The sequence below is a fragment of the Hordeum vulgare genome, chromosome 5H (genome assembly GCF_904849725.1).
Source record: "Hordeum vulgare subsp. vulgare chromosome 5H, MorexV3_pseudomolecules_assembly, whole genome shotgun sequence".
NCBI classification, from domain to species: domain Eukaryota; kingdom Viridiplantae; phylum Streptophyta; class Magnoliopsida; order Poales; family Poaceae; genus Hordeum; species Hordeum vulgare.
Window position 1 is genome coordinate 241,491,018 of NC_058522.1, and position 19,579 is coordinate 241,510,596.

At 44.4% G+C, this 19,579-nt stretch overlaps 1 pseudogene; it reads right to left on the reverse strand.

Moving 5' to 3' along the window:
- Positions 1-358: 358 nt before the first annotated feature.
- Positions 359-19,579, reverse strand: part of LOC123396549 — a 142,170-nt pseudogene continuing 122,949 nt past the window's right edge.

Consider the following 19,579-nt stretch of genomic DNA (forward strand, 5'->3'; position numbering starts at 1 on the left):
ACCTCAATAGTCAAACACGGGTCTTCGGCGACGTTGAGGAAGTCGAACTCGTTTCCGGGGTCGTCGAGGATGTCGGTGTACTCGTGAACTTGGCGATCCCATGCGGCGGGGACGTTCTAAGCGGCGACGGCAAGCGGCAGCACAAGCATCAAAATGCAAGCCTCACGCAAGGCAACAGCAAGCGGCGACGGCATGCAGCTATCGCACCTAGCATCGGCTAGCAGCAACAGCAACTAGCAGGTATTAGCAAGCAAGCTAGCTAAGTGGCATGCATCTAGCAAATCGGCAAGCAGCATGCATCTACAGCAACATGCCACAGGGCGGCAGCGGCAAGGCATCAATAGCTATTGGCGAGGCATCAGCTATGGCACAGCTCGGCACACACCACAACAAGAGCAAGGCGCCAGCAAGCAGCAGGCAAGCCAGCACAGCAACTAGCCACAGCAGCATCTAGCAGCAACACATCAACAGCGGCAACACATGCAGGCTCGGCAACAGCAACAACAAAGCGCAGCAGCAGCAGCACAAGCTCGACAGGGGAACGACGGGGATGGAGGCAGGCTGCTCCGGAGGACGGCCGCGCAAAGAGGACGCGCACCGACGGGGCGAGGCCGGCGGCGGCGCGCAGGCATGGGGTGAGGTCGGGCACGCAGGGCGGCGACCACGGCGCGCAACGATGGCAGCAGGAGCGCGGGGAGACGGCGCAGGCGAGGGAGACGAGGAGGGGCGAGGCTCTGCTGCAGGGGCAACGGCGGCCACGCGAGCTCGGGGCCGGGAACAGCGGCAGGGGAGGCGTGGACGCTCGGGGAACGGCGGCTAGAGGGAGCCACGAGGAGGGGGCGAGGGAGGCGAGGCCAGGGCGCGGACGGCGAGCAGCTGCGGCAGCGCGGGTGCAGCAGCTCCTAGCGGCGGCATGGCGGCGAGCGAGGGCGGCTGCAGCACTGGGACGAGGAAGGACGAGGCAAGGGGATCGGGAATGGGGAGGTGACGGCGCACTGGGAAGAACAGGGGGACGAGCAGCGCTAGGGCTATGGGAGGCTTGGGCCTGGGACTGGCAACTCCCTCTTTGCTAGCTCTTGGCCTTTCCCTTTTAAAAAACAGAAAACTCCAACAAAAATGAAAAAGGTTTTTTTAACCAAATAGAAAAATGCTTTTGGCTCCTTTTTAAAAAAAAATATACCCCAACTATAAAATAGCTTGGGCATTTTTAAAACAAATAAAATGAAACTTTTTTTAAGAATAAAATAATACCCTTTCTTTTTTAAATAATAAACAAACCCCCTTTTTTTAAAAATAAAAGAGTCCCTTGTTATAAAAATAACAAAAGGAAACTAATAATAAAGCAAACCCAAGGTGTTGCCCCCACATTTAATAAAAGGGTTTTTGAAAGAAGACGCATTTTTTAAAAGGGTTAAAATGGAAACTTTTACACAACCCCAAAACAAAATCAAAGAGAAGAGAGGAGGGGAGTGGTTCGCGGTGCAACAGGGTTTAGCGGTGGCTCTCACGCACCCTCTCTCAACACTCCAACAAAACAACGCCATTCACAAGGCACTAACACCCAACAACACGGAGCAACAAGCAACACCGACAAAACACAGTTGACATGATGCCATGCATGATGCCATGATGCAAACTACATGATGGTGCAGCAAATAAAACTAACACACGACAGAAACGGAATATAAGGGGGAATCTTCTGGAACGTCGGCATCGGGCTGTCACATAACCGCTTAGTCACACTGAGCTCAATATGATGATGGATTACCGAGTGGGCCCACAGATATCTCTTCGTCACACGGAGTGACAAATCCTGGTCTCAATTCGTACAACTCAACAGACACTTTCGGAGATACCCGTAGTGCACCTTTATAATCACCCAGTTATGTTGTGATGTTTGGTACCCGCAAAGCACTCCTACGGTATCCGGGAGTTGCACAATCTCACGGTCTAAGGAAATGATACTTGACATTAGAAAAGCTTTAGCAGACGAACAACACGATCTAGTGCTATAATTAATATTGGGTTTTGTCCATCACATCATTCCCCAATGATGTCATCCCGTTATCAATGACATCCAATGTCCATGGTCTAGAAACCATGATCATCTATTGATCAACGAGCTAGCCAACTAGAGGATCACTAGGGACACCTTGTGATCTATATATTCACACATGTATTACGGTTTCTGGTTAATACAATTATAGCATGAATAATAGACAATTATCATGAACTGGAAAAATAATAATAACTACTTTATTATTGCCTCTAGGGCATATTTCCAACAACTTGTGTTGTGGAGGAGTTAAAGTACTACAAAGCCAATGTTTTCCCGGGCGAGATGACTTCTCTTAAGAACACCACCACAGAATCTGAACCTGCCCTGAAGTTCAAGTCGACTGAGGATACCAAGCAGGTGGACTTCACTCTTGGTGATCCTTCCTAGCAGTTCACTATTGGGACAGGACTGGATCCCAAATAGGAAATCACGCTCATCGAGTTCATCTATGAGAATCGAGACATCTTTGCATGGAAACCTTCTAAGATGCGTGGTGTACTGAGAGAACTCGCTGAGAACCACCTTAATATTGATGAAACATGTTCGCCAATTCCTATGTCATTTTAATGAGGAGAGGCGGAAAGTTATTCATGAAGAAGTAGCCCGACTCCTGGCTGTCGGGTTCATCATTGAAGTTTTCCACCCAAAGTGGTTGGCAAATCCAATGCTTGTTTTGAAAAAGAATGACACTTGGCCTATGTGTGTTGATTACATAGATCTCAAAAAAGCCTTCCCCAAGGATCTGTTTGCTTTTCCTTACATTGATCAGATCATTGACTCCACAACTGGGTGCGAACGCTTGTGTTTTCTGGATGCTTATTCTGGTTATCATCGGGTTAGATGACGGTTGAGGATCAAGAGAAGATGGCTTTCATCACCCCTTTGGCGCTTTCTGCTATGTTTCTATGCCTTTTGGACTTAAAAGTGTGGGGCTACTTATTAGCATTGTGTTCACAACTGTTTACACAACCTAATTGGACGCGGCGTTAATGCTTATGTCGCTGATATTATGGTTAATTCCCAAAAGAAAGAGACTCTGCTGGATGACCTCAAGGAATCATTCGACAACCATCGTATATACAAGATGAAGCTTAACCCGGACAAATGCATCTTTGGAGTGCTTGCATGCAACTTGCTGGGATTCTTGGTTTCAAAGCATGGCATCGAGGCTAACGTGGAGAAAATCAAAGCAGTGACTTCTCTATCTAAACCGGCAAACATCAACAACGTCCCACACATGGTGGGTCGTATAGCAGCCTTGAGCCGATTTGTAAGCCGCCTTGGCAAAAAGGCGATTCCTCTCTATCAGTTGCCCAAAAATATTGATAATTTTGTCTGGACAAATGCCACTAACGACTCATTCGAGGCACTAAAGAAACAGTTCATTGAGCCGCCAGTTTTAGAAGCCCCCATTGACAAAGAGTCTATGCTCCTATACACCATCGCACATAATGAAGAAATGAGTGTTGCAGTTGTCGCTGAGTGCAAGGAGGCAGGGAAAGAATATGCGGTACAAAGGCATGTCTATTATGTCAGCGAAGTTTCGACTTTGTCAAAACAACAATATCCACATTGGTAGAAACTGGTTTTTTGTGTCTTCATGGCTAGCCGTAAGCTCAAACATTATTTCCAGTAACATCCAATCACAGTGGTTAGTTCAGCTCCTGTGAGAGATATCATCCAAAACAGAGAGGCCACATGTCAGATTGCTAAGTGGGCAATCGAGCTTGGACCACATTAGGTAAAATATGTGCCTCATAGATCCATTAAGTCTCAAGCTCTGGTGGAATTCATCAATGATTGGACCAAACTATAAGTCCCCGAAGAAAAGCCACATAACACATACTAGACAATGCACTTTGATGAGTCAAGACAGCTAGAAGGCTCTGTTGGAAATATGCCCTAGAGGCAATAATAAAATAGTTATCATTATATTTCCTGTTCCAAGATAATCGTTCACTATCCATGCTATAATTGTATTGAATGAAAACATAAATGCATGTGTGGATATATAGACAAAACTATGTCCTTAGTAAGCCTCTAGTTGACTAGCCAGTTGATCAAGGATGGTTAAGGTTTTCTGACCATATAGAAGTGTTGTCACCTGATGACTGGATCACATCATTGGGAGAATAATGTTATGGACAAGACCCAAACTATAAACGTAGCATGTGATCGTGTCATTTTGTTGCTATTGTTTTCTGCATGTCAAGTATTCATTCCTATGACCATGAGATCATGTAACTCACTGACACCGGAGGAATACCTTGTGTGTATCAAAAGTCGCAACATTACTAGGTGACTATAAAGGTGCTCTACAGCTATCTCCGAAGGTGTCCATTGAATTAGCATGGATCAAGACTCGGATTTGTCACTCCGTGTGACGGAGAGGTATCTCGGGGCCCACTCGGTAATACAACATCACATATAAGCCTTGCAAGCAATCTGACTAAAGTGTTAGTCATGGGATCTTGTATTACGGAACGAGTAAATAGACTTGCCGTTAACGAGATTGAAATAGGTATAGGGATACCGACGATCAAATCTCGGGCAAGTAACATACCGAAGGACAAAGGGAATGGTATAGAGGATTATATGAATACTTGGCACAAAGGTTCAACCGATAAGATCTTCGTAGAATATGTAGGATCCAATATGGACATCCAGGTCCCGCTATTGGATATTGGCTCGGGAGTGTCTTGGGTCATGTGTGCATAGTTCTCGAACCCACACGGTATGCACACTTAAGGTTCGGTGACGTTTCGGTATAGTTGAGTTATAGGTGCTGGTGATTGAAGTTTTGTTTGGAGTCCCAGATGAGATCACGGACATCATGAGGGTTTCCGGAATGGTCTGGAAATGAAGATTGATATATAGGATTGTTGCATTTGTCTTCCAGAAAGATTTCGGGCATTGCCAGTAGTGTACCGGGAGTGACGAATGGGTTCCGAGGTTCTACCGGGAGGGGCCACCCACCTGGGAGAGAACCTAATAGGCCCATGGGTGGTATGCCAGCCCTTAGTGGGCTGGTGAAGCCAGCCCAATAGGGCTATTTCGGCCAAGGATAAAAAACAATGCAAAAGGGGAAAAGGGAGGAGGTGGGAAGGAAGGAAGGGACTCCTCCCTACAAACCGAATTGGAGGAGGATCCCTCCTCCTCCCACTTAGGCCGACGCCCTAGAGGCTCCCTTGAGCCTCAAGGCTAGACCCTCTCCTCCTCCTATAAATACTAGAGGTTTTAGGGACTTTGAGACACAACTTTGCCACGTGCAACCCTAAACCTCTACTTCATAGTTTTTCCTCTAGATCGGATTTCGGCGGAGCTCGGGCGGAGCCCTGCATGAATAGATCATCACCATCAACAGCGTGTTCTCACGCTGCCGGAGAACTCATCTATTTCCCCGTCTCTCTTGCTGGATCAAGAAGGCGGAGATTGTCATCGAGATGTACGTGTGCTGAACGCGGAGGTGACGTCCGTTCGATGCTAGATCGGGACGGATCGTGGGACTACGGTGATTTGAATCATGAAGCTATTCCACTACATCAATCGTGTTTCTTAACGCTTCTCGCTTAGTTACCTACAAGGGTATGTGGATCCGATCTCCCTCTCATAGATGAACATCACCATGATAGGTCTTCGTGTGCGTAGGAATTTTTTTGTTTCCCATGCAACGTTCCCCAACAGTGGCATCATGAGCTAGGTTCACGCGTAGATGTAATCTAAAGTAGAACATAAAAGTTTTTGTGGGTGTTGATGCCCGATTTGCTGCCCTCCTTAATCTTTTCTCGATTAAGCGGTATTGCTGGATTGGAGCGACCCGGACCAACCTTACTCATACGCTTACGAGAAACCGGTTTCATTGACCAACATGCAACTTGTTGCATAAAGATGACTGGCGGGTGTCTCTTTCTTCAACTTTAGTTGAATCGGATATGACCGAGGCGGTCCTTGGAGAAAGGTTAAATAGCAACTTGCATATCACAATTGTGGCTTTGCGTAAGTAAGATGCGATCATACTAGATACCCATAGCAGCCACGTAAAACATGCAAGAACAAATTAGAGGACGTCTAACTTGTTTTTGCGGGGTATGCATGTGATGTGATATGGCCAATGACATTATGTGATATATTTGATGTATGAGATGATCATGTTGTAATAGTTAAATATCGACTTGCACGTCGGTGCTACGGCAACCGGTAGGAGCCATAGGGTTGTCTTTAAACTAATGTTTGTCCTTGCAGGTGCGTTTACTATATTGCTAGGTTGTAGCTTTAGTAGTAATAGCATGGATAGCACGACAACCTCGATGGCGGCACGTTGATGGGCATCATGGCGTGTTGCTGGTGACGATGAAGATCATGCTGGTGCTTTGGTGATGGAGATCAAGAAGCACAAGATCATGCCAATATCATCTCACTTATAAATTGCATGTGATGTTAATCGTTTTATGCACCTTATCTTGCTTAGAACAACGGTAGCATTATAAGGTGATCCCTCACTTAAATTTCAAGATAAAATTGTGTTCTCCCCGACTGTGGACCATTGCGACAGTCTTTCGTTTCGAGACACCACGTGATGATCGGGTGTGATAGACTCAACGTTCACATACAACGGGTGCAAAACAGTTGCACATGCGGAACACTCGGGTCAAATTTGACGATCCTAGCATGTACAGACATGGCCTCGGAACACAAGAGACCGAAAGGTCGAGCATGAATCGTATGGTTGATATGATTAACATAGAAATGTTTACCACTGAAACTACACTCAACTCACGTGATGATCGGACTTGAGTTAGTGAATTTGGATCATGCCACACTCAAATAACTAGAGGGGTGTCTATTTGAGTGGGAGTTTATTAGTAATATGATTATCTGAACTCTAATTGTCTTGAACATAGTCTAAGTAAACTTTGCAATATTTTATGTTGTAGATCAATGGCTCGCGCAGTAGCAACCCTGAATTTCAATATGTTCCTAGAGAAGGCTAAGCTGAAAGATGATGGTAGCAACTTTGTAGACTGGGCTCGTAATCTGAGGATTATCCTACAAGCTGGGCAAAAGAATTATGTCCTTGATGCAGCACTAGGAGATGAACCACCCGCTACGGCTGGTCAAGATGTTTTGAACGCTTGGCAAGCGCGTAAGGAGGACTACTCAGTAGTTCAATGTGCAGTCTTGTATGGCTTAGAACCGGGACTTCAATGACGCTTTGAACGTCATGGGGCATATGAGATGTTCCAGGAGTTAAAGTTTATCTTGAGAAGAATGCCCGAATCGATATGTATGAGACCTCCGATAAATTTTATGCTTGCAAAATGGAGGAGGATTCGTTTGTCACTGAACATGTGCTCAAAATGTGTGGGTACTCAAACCGTCTAGCTGAGGTGGGGATTGAACTCCCGCAAGAGGCCATCACTGACAGAATTCTTCAATCACTGCCACCAAGATACAAGAGCTTTGTGTTGAACTATAACATGCAAGGGATGAATAAGTCACCCGGCCAGTTATTTGCGATGCTGAAAGTCACGGAGTCGGAAATCCGGAAAGAACATCAAGTGTTGATGGTCAATAAGACCACTGGTTTCAAGAAAAGCGGCAAAGGCAAGAAAGGTAACTCCAAGAAGAGCGGCAAAATTGTTGCCCCTCCGACAAAGGAACCCAAGGCTGGACCTAAGCCAGAAACTGAGTGCTATTATTGCAAGGGGATGGGTCACTGGAAGTGCAACTGCCCCAAGTATTTGGCTGATAAGAAGGCGGCCAACGCCAAACAAGGTATATGTGATATACATGTTATTGATGTGTACTTAACCAACTCTCGTAGTAGTGCCTGGGTATTTGATACTGATTCTGTTGCTCACATTTGCAACTCGAAGAAGGAACTGTGAAATAAACGAAGGCTGGTGAAGGATGAAGTGACGATGCGCGTGGGAAATGGTTCCAAGGTTGATGCAATCATCGTGGGCACAGTCTCACTTCAGTTACAATCGGGATTAGTTATGAACTTAAATAATTGTTATTTAGTGCCTGCGTTAAGCATGAACATTATATCTGGATCTTATTTATTGCAAGACGGTTACTCATTTAAGTCGGAGAATAATAGTTGTTCTATTTATATGAGTAATATTTGTTATGGTCATGCACCCAATGTGAGGGGTTTGTTCATATTGAATCTTGATTGTGATGACACACATATCCATAACAATGAGGCCAAAAGATGTAGAGTTAAGCATGATAGGGCCACCTTTTTGTGGCACTGTCGCTTAGGTCATATTGGTGTAAAACGCATGAAGAAACTCCATCTGATGGGCTTTTGGAGTCACTTGACACGTGTGAACCATGCCTCATGGGCATGATGACTAAGACTCCGTTCTCTGGAACAATGGAGCATGCAAGTAACTTGTTGGAAATCATACATACTGATGTGTGCGGACCAATGAGTGTGGAGGCGTGCGGCGGATATCCTTATTTTCTCACCTTCACTGATGATTTGAGTAGGTATGGATATATCTACATGATGAAGCACAAGTCTGAAACATTTGAAAAGGTCAAACAATTTCAGAGTGAAGTTGAAAATCATTGTAGCAAGAAGATCAAGTTCCTACGATCTTATCGAGGGGGTGAATATCTAAGTTACGAGTTTGGTGCTCACTTAAGACAATGTGGAATCATTTCACAGTTGACACCGCCTGGAACACCACAGCGTAATGGGGTGTCTGAACGTCGTAATCGTACTTTATTAGATATGGTGCGATCTATGATGTCTCTTACCGATTTACCATTATCGTTTTGGGGCTATGCATTAGAGACAGCTGCATCACTTTAAATAGGGCACCATCAAAATCCATTGAGACGATACCATATGAGCTATGGTATGGCAAGAAGCCAAAGTTGTCGTTTCTTAAAGTTTGGGGATGCGATGCTTATGTCAAAAAAGCTTTAGCCTAAAAAGCTGGAACCCAAAGCGGAAAAGTGGGTCTTCATAGGTTACCCAAATGAGACAGTTGAGTACACCTTCTATCTCAGGTCCGAGGGCAAAGTGTTTGTTGCTAAGAACGGAGCTTTTCTAGAGAAAGAGTTTCTCTCGAAAGAATTGAATGGGAGGAAGATAGAACTTGATGAGGTTTTGGAACCTATGCTCCCACAAGATGGTGGCGCACGGCAGAGGGAAATCTCTGTCGAGGTAACACCAGTTGAGGAGGAAGCTAATGATGATGATCATGAAGCTTCGGATCAAGTTACTATCGGACCTCGTAGGTCGACAAGATCACGTACTGCTCCTGAATGGTACGGGAATCCTCTCTTATCTATCATGTTGTTAGACAACAATGAGCCTGCGAATTATGGAGAAGCAATGGTGGGCCCAGATTCCAACAAATGGTTAGAGGCCATGAAATCGGAGATAGGATCTATGTATGAAAACAAAGTGTGGACTTTGGAAGTATTACCTAAAGGTCGCAAGGTTATTCAGAACAAATGGATCTTTAAGAAGAAGACGGACGCGGACGGTAATGTGACCGTTTCTAAAGCTCGACTTGTGGCAATGGGTTTTTCACAAGTTCAAGGAGTTGACTACGATGAGACATTCTCACTGGTAGCGATGCTTAAATCTGTCTGAATCATGTTAGCAATAGATGCATTTTTCGATTATGAAATCTGGCAGATGGATGTCAAAACGGCGTTCCTTAATGGGTTTCTTAAGGAAGAGTTGTATATGATGCAACCCGAAGGTTTTGTCGATCCAAAGAATGCTGACAAAGTATGCAAGCTCCAACGATGCATTTATGGACTGGTGCAAGCATCTCGGAGTTGGAATAAGCGCTTTGATGAGGTGATCAAGGCGTTTGGTTTTATACAAGTTGTAGGAGAATCTTGTCTATAAAAGAAAGTGAGTGGGAGTTGTGTAGCGTTTCTAATATTATATGTGGATGACATATTGCTGATTGGAAACAATGTGGAGTTTTTGGAGAACATAAAGGATTACTTGAACAAAAGTTTTTCAATGAAAGACCTAGGAGAAGCTGCTTACATATTAGGTATTAAGATCTATAGAGATAGATCAAGATGCCTGATAGGACTTTCACAAAGCACATACCTTGAGAAAGTTTGGAAGAAATTCAAAATGAACAATACAAGAAAGGGTTCTTGCATGTGTTACAAGGTATAAAGTTGAGTAAGACTCAATGGCCAGTAAATGCAGAAGATATAGAAAAGATGAGTATCGTCCCCTATGCTTCAGCCGTTGGGTCTATCATGTATGCAATGATGTGCACAAGACTAGATGTTAGCCTGACCATAAGTATGGCAGGCAGGTTTCAAAGTGATCCAGGAGTGGAACATTGGGCGGCGGTCAAGAATATTCTAAAGTACCTGAAAATGACTAAGGAAATGTTTCTCGTTTATGGAGGTGACGAAGAGCTCGTCGTAAAGGGTTACGTCGATGCAAACTTTGACACTGATCCGGATGACTCTAAGTCTCAAACCGGATACATATTTATTCTCAATGGGGGTGCGGTAAGCTGGTGTAGTTCCACGCAAAGCGTCATAGCTGATTCTAATTGTGAAGAGAAGTACATGGCTGCCTCGGAGGCGGCTAAGGAGGGTATCTGGATGAAGCAGTTCATGACAGATCTTGGAGTTGTGCCGAGCGCACTAAATCCAATAACTATGTTGTGTGACAACATTGGTGCCATTACTTTAGCCAAGGAACCAACGTTTCACAAGAAGACCAGACACATAAAACAACGCTTCAACCTCATCCGCAACTACGTCGAAGGAGAGGACGTAAATATTTGCAAAATGCACATGGGTTTGAATGTTGCAGATCCGCTGACTAAACCTCTTCCACGAGCGAACCATGATCAACACCAGAACTGTATGGGTGTTAGATTCATTCCAATGTAAATCACATAGCGATGTGAGACTGGATTATTGACTCTAGTGCAAGTGAGAGACTGTTGGAAATATGCCCTAGAGGCAATAATAAAATAGTTATTATTATATTTCCTCTTTCAAGATAATCGTTTATTATCCATGCTATAATTGTATTGAATGAAAATATAAATGCATGTGTGGATATATAGACAAAACTATGTCCCTAGTAAGCCTCTAGTTGACTAGCTAGTTGATCAAGGATGGTTAAGGTTTTCTGACCATATACAAGTGTTGTCACTTGATGACTGGATCACATCATTGGGAGAATGATGTGATGGACAAGACCCAAACTATAAACATAGCATGTGATCGTGTCATTTTGTTGCTATTGTTTTCTGCGTGTCAAGTATTCATTCCTATGACCATGAGATCATGTAACTCACTCACACCTGAGGAATAGGTTGTGTGTATCAAACGTCACAACGTTACTGGGTGACTATAAAGGTTCCCTACAGCTATCTTCGAAGGTGTCCGTTGAGTTAGCATGGATCAAGACTGGGATTTTTCACTCTGTGTGACGAAGAGGTATCTCGGGGCCCACTCGGTAATACAACATCACCTATAAGCCTTGCAAGCAATGTGACTAAAGTGTTAGTCATGGGATCTTGTATTACGGAACGAGTAAAGAGACTTGTCGGCAACAAGATTGAAATAGGTATAGGGATACCGACGATCAAATCTCGGGCAAGTAACATACCGAAGGACAAAGGGAATGTTATACGGGATTATATGAACCCTTGGCACAGAGGTTCAACCGATAAGATCTTCGTAGAATATGTAGGATTCAATATGGACATCCATGTCCCTCTATTGGATATTGACCGGGGAGTGTCTCAGGTCATGTTTGCATAGTTCTCGAACCCGCAGGGTCTGCTCACTTAAGGTTGAGTGACGTTCCGATATAGTTGAGTTATAGTGTTGGTGACCGAAGTTTTGTTCAGAGTCTCGGATGAGATCACGGACGTCAAGAGGGTTTCGGGAATGATCCGGAAACGAAGATTGATATATAGGATTGTTGCATTAGGCTTCCGGAAAGATTTTGGGCATTGCCGACAGTGTACCGGGAGTGACGAATGGGTTCCGGCGTTTTACCGGGAGGGGCTACCCACCCGGGAGAGAACCTAATAGGCCCAAGGGTAGTATACCAGAACTTAGTAGGCTGGTGTATTCAGCCTAATAGAGCTATTTCGGCCAAGGAGAAAAACAATGCAAAAGGAAAAAAAGGAGGAGGTGGGAAGGAAGGAAGGGACTCCTCCCTCCAAACCGAATTGGAGGAGGATCCCTCCTCCTCCCACTTCGGCCGACGCCCTAGAGGCTCCCTTGAGCCTTAAGGCTAGCCCCTCCCCTCCTCCTATATATACTAGAGGTTTTAGGGGTTTTGAGACACAACTTTATCACGTGCAACCCTAAACCTCTACTTCGTACTTTTTCCCCTAGATCGGATTTCTGCGGAGCTCGAGCGGAGCCCTGCATGAATAGATCATCACCATCACCGACGCGTTGTCATGCTGCCGGAGAACTCATCTACTTCCCCGTCTCTCTTGCCGGAACCCATTCGTCACTCCCGGTACACTGCCCGCAATGGCCGAAAACCTTCCGGAATCCAAACACCAACTTCCTATATATCAATCTTCGTTTCCGGACAATTCTGGAACTCCCCGTGACGTCCAGGATCTCATCTAGGACTCCAAACAAAACTTAGGTCACCAACACATATAACTCAACTATACCGAAACGTCACTGAACCTTAAGTGTGCAGACCCTGCGGGTTCTAGAACTATGCAGACATGACCTGAGACACTCTCTGGTCAATAACCAACAGTGGGACCTGGATGTCTATATTGGTTCCTACATATTCTACGAAGATCTCTATCGGTTGAACCTCTATGTCAAGGATTCACATAATCCCGTATACCATTCCCTTTGTCCTTCGGTATATTACTTGCCCAAGATTTGATCGTCGGTATCTCTATACCTAGTTCAATCTCGTTACTGGCAAGTCTCTTTACTTGTTCCGTAATACAAGATCCCATAACTAACTCCTTAGTCACATTGCTTGCAAGGCTGGTTGTGATGTTGTATTACCGAGTGGGCCCCGAGATACCTCTCCGTCACACGGAGTGACAAATCCCAGTCTTACTCCATGCCAACCCAACAAACACCTTTGGAGATACCTGTAGAGCACCTTTATAGTCACCCAGTTACGTTGCGACATTTGATAACCCACAAGGTATTCCTCCGGTGTCCGGGAGTTGCATGATCTCATGGTCATAGAAACAGATACATTGACATGCAGAAAACAGTAACAATAAACTGACACGATCATATGCTACGTTTATTATTTGGATCTTGTCCATCACATCATTCTCCCAATGATGTGATCCCGTTATCAAGTGACAACACTTGTCCATGGTCAGGAAACCTTGACCATCTTTGATCAAAAAACTTGTTAACTAGAGGCTCACTAGGGACAGTGTGTTATCTATGTATCCACACATGTATTTGAGTTTCCAATCAATACAATTCTAGCATGGATAATAAACGATTATTATGAACAAGGAAATATAATCATAAGTAATTTATTATTGCCTCTAGGGCATATTTCCAACAGTCTCCCACTTGCATTAGAGTCAATAATCTAGTTCACATCACTATGTGATTGTAATGAATCTAACACCCATACAGTTGTGGGGTTCGATCATGTCTTGCTTGTGAAAGAGGTTTTAGACAACGATTCTGAACCTTTTAGATCCGTGTGTGCTTTACAAATCTTTATGTTATCCTATAGATGCTGCTACTACGTGCTATTTGGAAATATTCCAAATGACTGCTCTACTATATGAATCCGGTTTACTACTGAGTTATTCGGATTAGTGTCAAAGCTTGCATTGATGTAACCCTTTACGACGAACTCTTTAATCACCTCCATAATCAAGAAAAAATTCCTTAGTCCATTAGATACTAAGGATAACTTTGACCGTTGTCGAGTGATTCAATCCTGGATCACTCTTTGTACCCCTTGACAGACTCATGGGAAGGCACACATCAGGTGCGGTACGCAGCATGGCATACTTTAGAGTCTACTGCTAAGGCATAGGGGACGACCTTCGTCCTTTCTCTTTATTCTGCGTTGTCGGGCTTTGAGTCTTACTGAAATTCACACCTTACAACACAGCCAAGAACTCCTTCTTTGCTGATTTATTTTGAACTCCTTCAAAAACCTGTCAAGGCATGCATTTCATTGAAAGTTCTATTTAGCGTTTTGATCTATCTCTATAGATCTTGATGCTCAATGTTCAAGTAGCTCTATCCAGGTCTTCCTTTGAAAAAACTCCTTTCAAACAACCCTTTATGCTTTACAGAAATTCTACATTACTTCCGATCAACAGTATGTCAACCACATATATCTATCAGAAATTCTATAGTGCTCCCACTCACTTCTTTGGAAATACAAGTTTCTCATAAACCTTTTATAAACCCAAAAGCTTTGATCATCTCATCAAAGCGTCTATTCCAACTCCAACATGCTTGCACCAGTCCATAGAAGGATCGTTGTACCTTGCATACTTGTTAGCATCCTTAGAGCAACTCTAGCAAACCCCGCATCCCGCCCCGATCCGTAAAATAAACGCCAAAATGCGGGTCGGTGCGGAAAAACCAGCCCGATCAGACCCCGCATCCCGCCCTGGCCCGCAAAAAAATTTAGGGGGCGCGGCAGAATCCCGACCCCAACCTAGGAAAACGCGGGTTTCCCCCTTGCGGCTGCGGTGCCCTGCATATAAGCGGAAGCGGTTGGTGGGGGGACATTTCATCCCGCGCTTTCTCCCACCAACCACCTCTCCTCTCCCCCCTCGCACCGCGGCAGGCCGCCGCCCAAGATTCCGGCGACACGAGCCGGCAGGAGCATGCCGGAAGGCCGCCACGCGCTCGAGGCCTCCCCTCCATTCCCCCGTGCGTCGGCGGGCCGCCGGATTTGCAGATTTGCCACACTTCATCGCGGGCCGTCGGATTTGGCTTTTTCCGGCCGCTGGTTGCTGCCCCAGGATGGAGTGGTCGGTGAGCCTCTCCCGCAGCCCAGGCAAGGGCGCATCACCGCATGCAGGCACAGGTTTGTCCGCCTGCCGCCGCCGAAGGTTTGCGGGCATGGACTCGTCCGGCCATCCACCGGGCTCGGCGCTCGCACAGCGTCTTTGTGGCCTGCCGATGCCGCTCATAGAGTGCGACGACTGCCCACGCCAAGTGTTGCGGCTCGCTTCGGGCACGCCGAAGCACCCCGGATGGGTGTTCTACAAATGCGAAAATGACGGGGTACGTGCACTTGCGGTAGCTCGTTCCATAGCTCATTCTTTAGTTCAATTGCGGTAGCTCACGTCGAGCTTGCTCATTCTTTTGTGTAGGACGATGGATGCTCATTTTGGTTTTGGGAAGGCCAATACGTTGATTTGTTGATAGAAAGAAACTTAATAGATGTTAGTGCACTCCTTAGTACAATCGAAGGCAAAGATGTGACTACATGTGCAACTAGAGGGGAAGAAACATCTACTTCTTTGGAACCAAAGATGAAGAATGAAGAAAGCAAGATCAAGAATCCGCAGATCAACAATGAGTGCATGGAGAAGACATTGCTCCAACTAGTGGGAGCAGTTATGGAAGTTGGAAATCTTCTGAAATGCATACTTGTGGTTCTTATTTTCTTTGGTTTTGCGCGAACTGCAAATGTGTTTTGCGGGCCGGCCGGATGCGGGGTCTGCTAGAGTTGCTCTTAGGATCAACAAAACCTTCTGGTTGTATCACATACAACCTTTCCTCAAGGAAACCGTCGAGGAAATAATGTTTTGACATCCTATGTGCAATATTTCATAAATAATGCAGCAACTGCTAACATAATCCCAACAGACTTTTAGCATCGCTACGAGTGAGAAAGTCTCATCATAGTCAACTCTTTGAACTTGTCGAACATCTTTGCGACAAGTTGAGCTTTTCTTAACGGTGACTTTCACCATCATCGTCTATCTTCCTTTTAAAGATCCATATGTACTTAATAGTCTTACGACCATCAAGTAGTTCTTCCAAAGTCTACACTTTGTTTTATACACGGGTCCTCTCTCAGATTTCATGGCCTCCATACATTTGTCAGAATCCGGGCCCACCATCGCTTCTCCATAGCTCGTAGGTCATTGTTGTTCAACAACATGACCTCCAAGACAGGATTACCGTACTACTCTGTAGCAGTACGCAACCTTGTCGACCTACGCGGTTTGTAGTAACTTGATCCAAAGGTCAATGATCACTATCATCAGTTTCCACTTCAATTGGCGTAGGCGCCATAGGAACAACTTCCTGCGCCCTTCTACACACTGGTTGAAGTGACGGTTCAATAACCTCATCAAGTTCCACCACCCTCCCACTCAATTCTTTCGAGAGAAACCTTTCCTCAAGAAAGGAACCGTTTCTAGAAACAAACACTTTGCTTCAGGATCTGAGATATGAGATGTACCCAACTTTTTTGGATATCCTATGAAGATGCATTTATCCGCTTTGGTTTCGAGCTTATCAAACTGAAACTTTTTCACATAAGCGTCGTAGCCCCAAACTTTCAAGAAACGACAGCTTAGGCTTCTCCAAACCATAGTTCATACGGTGTCATCTAAACAGAAATACGTGGTGCCCTATTTAAAGTGAACGCGGTTGTCTCTAATGCATAACCCATAAACCACAGTGGTAATTCGATAAGAGACATCATAGTATGCACCATATCAAATAGGGCGTGACTATGACGTTCGGACACACCATCGCACTATGGTGTTCTAGGTCGCATGACTTCTGAAACAACTTCCACATTGTCTTAACTGTGTACCAAAACTCGCAGCTCAGATATTCATCTCTATGCTCATATCGTAGACAGTTTATCCTCTTGTCACGATGATCTTCACTCTGAAATAGCTTTGAACTTTGCAATATTTCAGACTTGTGATTCATCAAGTAAATACTCTTGTATCTACTCAAATCGTTAGTGAAGTAAGAACATAACAATATCCACTGCATGCCTCAGCACTTATTGGACTGTACACATCAAAAATCTATTACTTCCAACAAGTTACTTTCTTGTTCCATGTGGTACGATTTGCATGTCTCAAGTGATTCAAAATCAAGTGAATCCAAACGATCCATCTGCATGGAGTTTCTTCATGCGTTTTATACCAATAGGTATGGTTTGCATGTCTCAAACATTTCAAAAATGAGTGAGTACAAAGATCCATCAGCATGGAGCTTCTTCATGCATTTTACACCGACATGACTCAGGCGGCAGTGCGACAAGTAAGTGGTACTATCATTACTACTTTGTATCTTTTGGCATCAATATTATAAACATGTGTAGCACTACGATCGAGATTCAATAAACCATTGAAGGTAATTATTCAAGCAAATAGAATAACCAATATTCTCTTTAAATGAATAATCTTATTGCAATAAACATGATCCAATCATGTTCATGCTCAACACAAACACCAAATAACAATTATTTAGGTTTAACACCAATCCCGATGGTAGAGGGAGCGTGCGATGTTTGATGACATCAACATTAGAATTACTTCCAACACACACCGTTACCTCACCCTTGCTAGTATCCTTTTAATCGGTAGCCATAACTTCGAGTTACTAACACTTAGCAACTGAACCGGTATCTAATACCCTCGTGCTACTAGGAATTCTAGTAAGGTACATATCAATATCAGGTATATCCAATATACTTTTAGTCGACTTTGCCAACCTTCTCATCTACCAAGTATCTAGTGTAGTACCGCCTCGGTGACTGTTCCCCTCATAACAGAAGCACTTAGTCTTGGGTTTGGGTTCAACCTTGGGTTTCTTCATTAGAGAAGCATCTGGTTTGCCGTTTCATGAAGTATCCCTTCTAGCCCTTGCCCTTCTTGAAACTAGTGGTTTCACTAACCATCAACAATTGATGCTCCTACTTGATTTCTACTTTCGCAGTGTCAAACATTGCGAATCACTCATGGATCATCATATCTATCCTTGATATGTTATAGTTCATCACGAAGCACTAGCAGCTTGGTGGCAGTGACTTTGGAGAACCATCACTATCTCATCTGGAAGATTAACTCCCACTTGATTCAAGCGACTGTTGTACTCACACAATCTGAGCACATGCTCAACGATTGAGCTTTTTTCCTTTACTTTGTAGACAAAGAATCTTGTCAGAGGTCTCATACCTCTCAACAAGGGTATGAGCATGAAATCCCAATTTCATCTCTTAGAACATCTCTTATGTTCCGTGACGTACAAAAAAACGTCTTCGGCGCCTTGCTTCTAAGCCGTCAAGTATTACGCACTAAACTATCACGTAGTCATCAAAAACGTGTATGTCAAATGTTTCCAACATCCACAGACGACACTCGAGGTGTAGCACACCGAGTGGTGCATTAAGGACATAAGCCTTCTGTGCAGCAATGAGGACAATCCATAGTTTACGGACTCAGTCCGCAAAGTTGCTATTATCATCTTTCAACTAAAATTTCTCTAGGAACATATAAAAATAGTAGAGCTAAAGCGCAAGCTACAACATAATTCGCAAAGACCTCTTGAATATGTTCATGATAATTAGTTGAATTAATCATATTACTTAAGAACTCCCACTCATATAGACATCTGATACGCCCATTTTGCATCATGCTTTCATGTTGATATTTATTGCTTCTTGGGCTGTTATATTACTTGTGGTACCATATTTATGCCTTTTCTCTCTTATTTTGCAAGGTTTATTTGAAGAGGGAGAATTCAGGCAGCTGGAATTCTGGACTGGAAAAGGAGCAAATCCTAGTCCACTATTCTGCACATCTCCAAATGCCCTGAAAATTTATGTGGATTTTTTCGGGAATATATTAAAAATACTGGGCGAAAGAACTACGGGAGGGGGACACCAGGGCCCCACAAGCTTGCCCACCGCCACCACCACCCCTGGTGGCGCAGGGCAGGCTTGTGGGCTGCCTGAAGGCCCACTAGACCCCCTCTATTTATATATGAAGCGTCCTGGTATGGAAAAAATCAATAGGGAGCTTTTTCGTGGTTTCACCGCCGCCACGAGGTGGAACTTGAGCAGATCCAATCTAGAGCTCCGGCAAGACGATCCTGCTGGGGAAATTTCCCTCCCGGAGGGGGAAATCGTCGCCATCGTCATCACCAACACTCCTCTCGTCGGAGGGGAGGCATCTTCATCAACATCTTCATCAGCACCATCTCCTCTCCAATCCCTAGTTCCTCTCTTCTAACCAATCTTCGTCTCGCAACTCCGATTGGTACTTGTAAGGTTGCTAGTAGTGTTGATTACTCTTTGTAGTTGATGCTAGTTGGATTACTTGGTGGAAGAGTTTATGTTCAGATCCTTGATGCTATTCATTACACCTCTGGTCATGATTATGATTATGTCTTGGGAGTAGTTACTTTTGTTCCTAAGGACATGGGATAAGTCATGTCAATAATAGTCATGTGAATTTGATATTCGTTCGGTATTTTGATATGTTGTATGTTGTTTTTCCTCTAGTGGTGTTATGTGAACGTCTACTA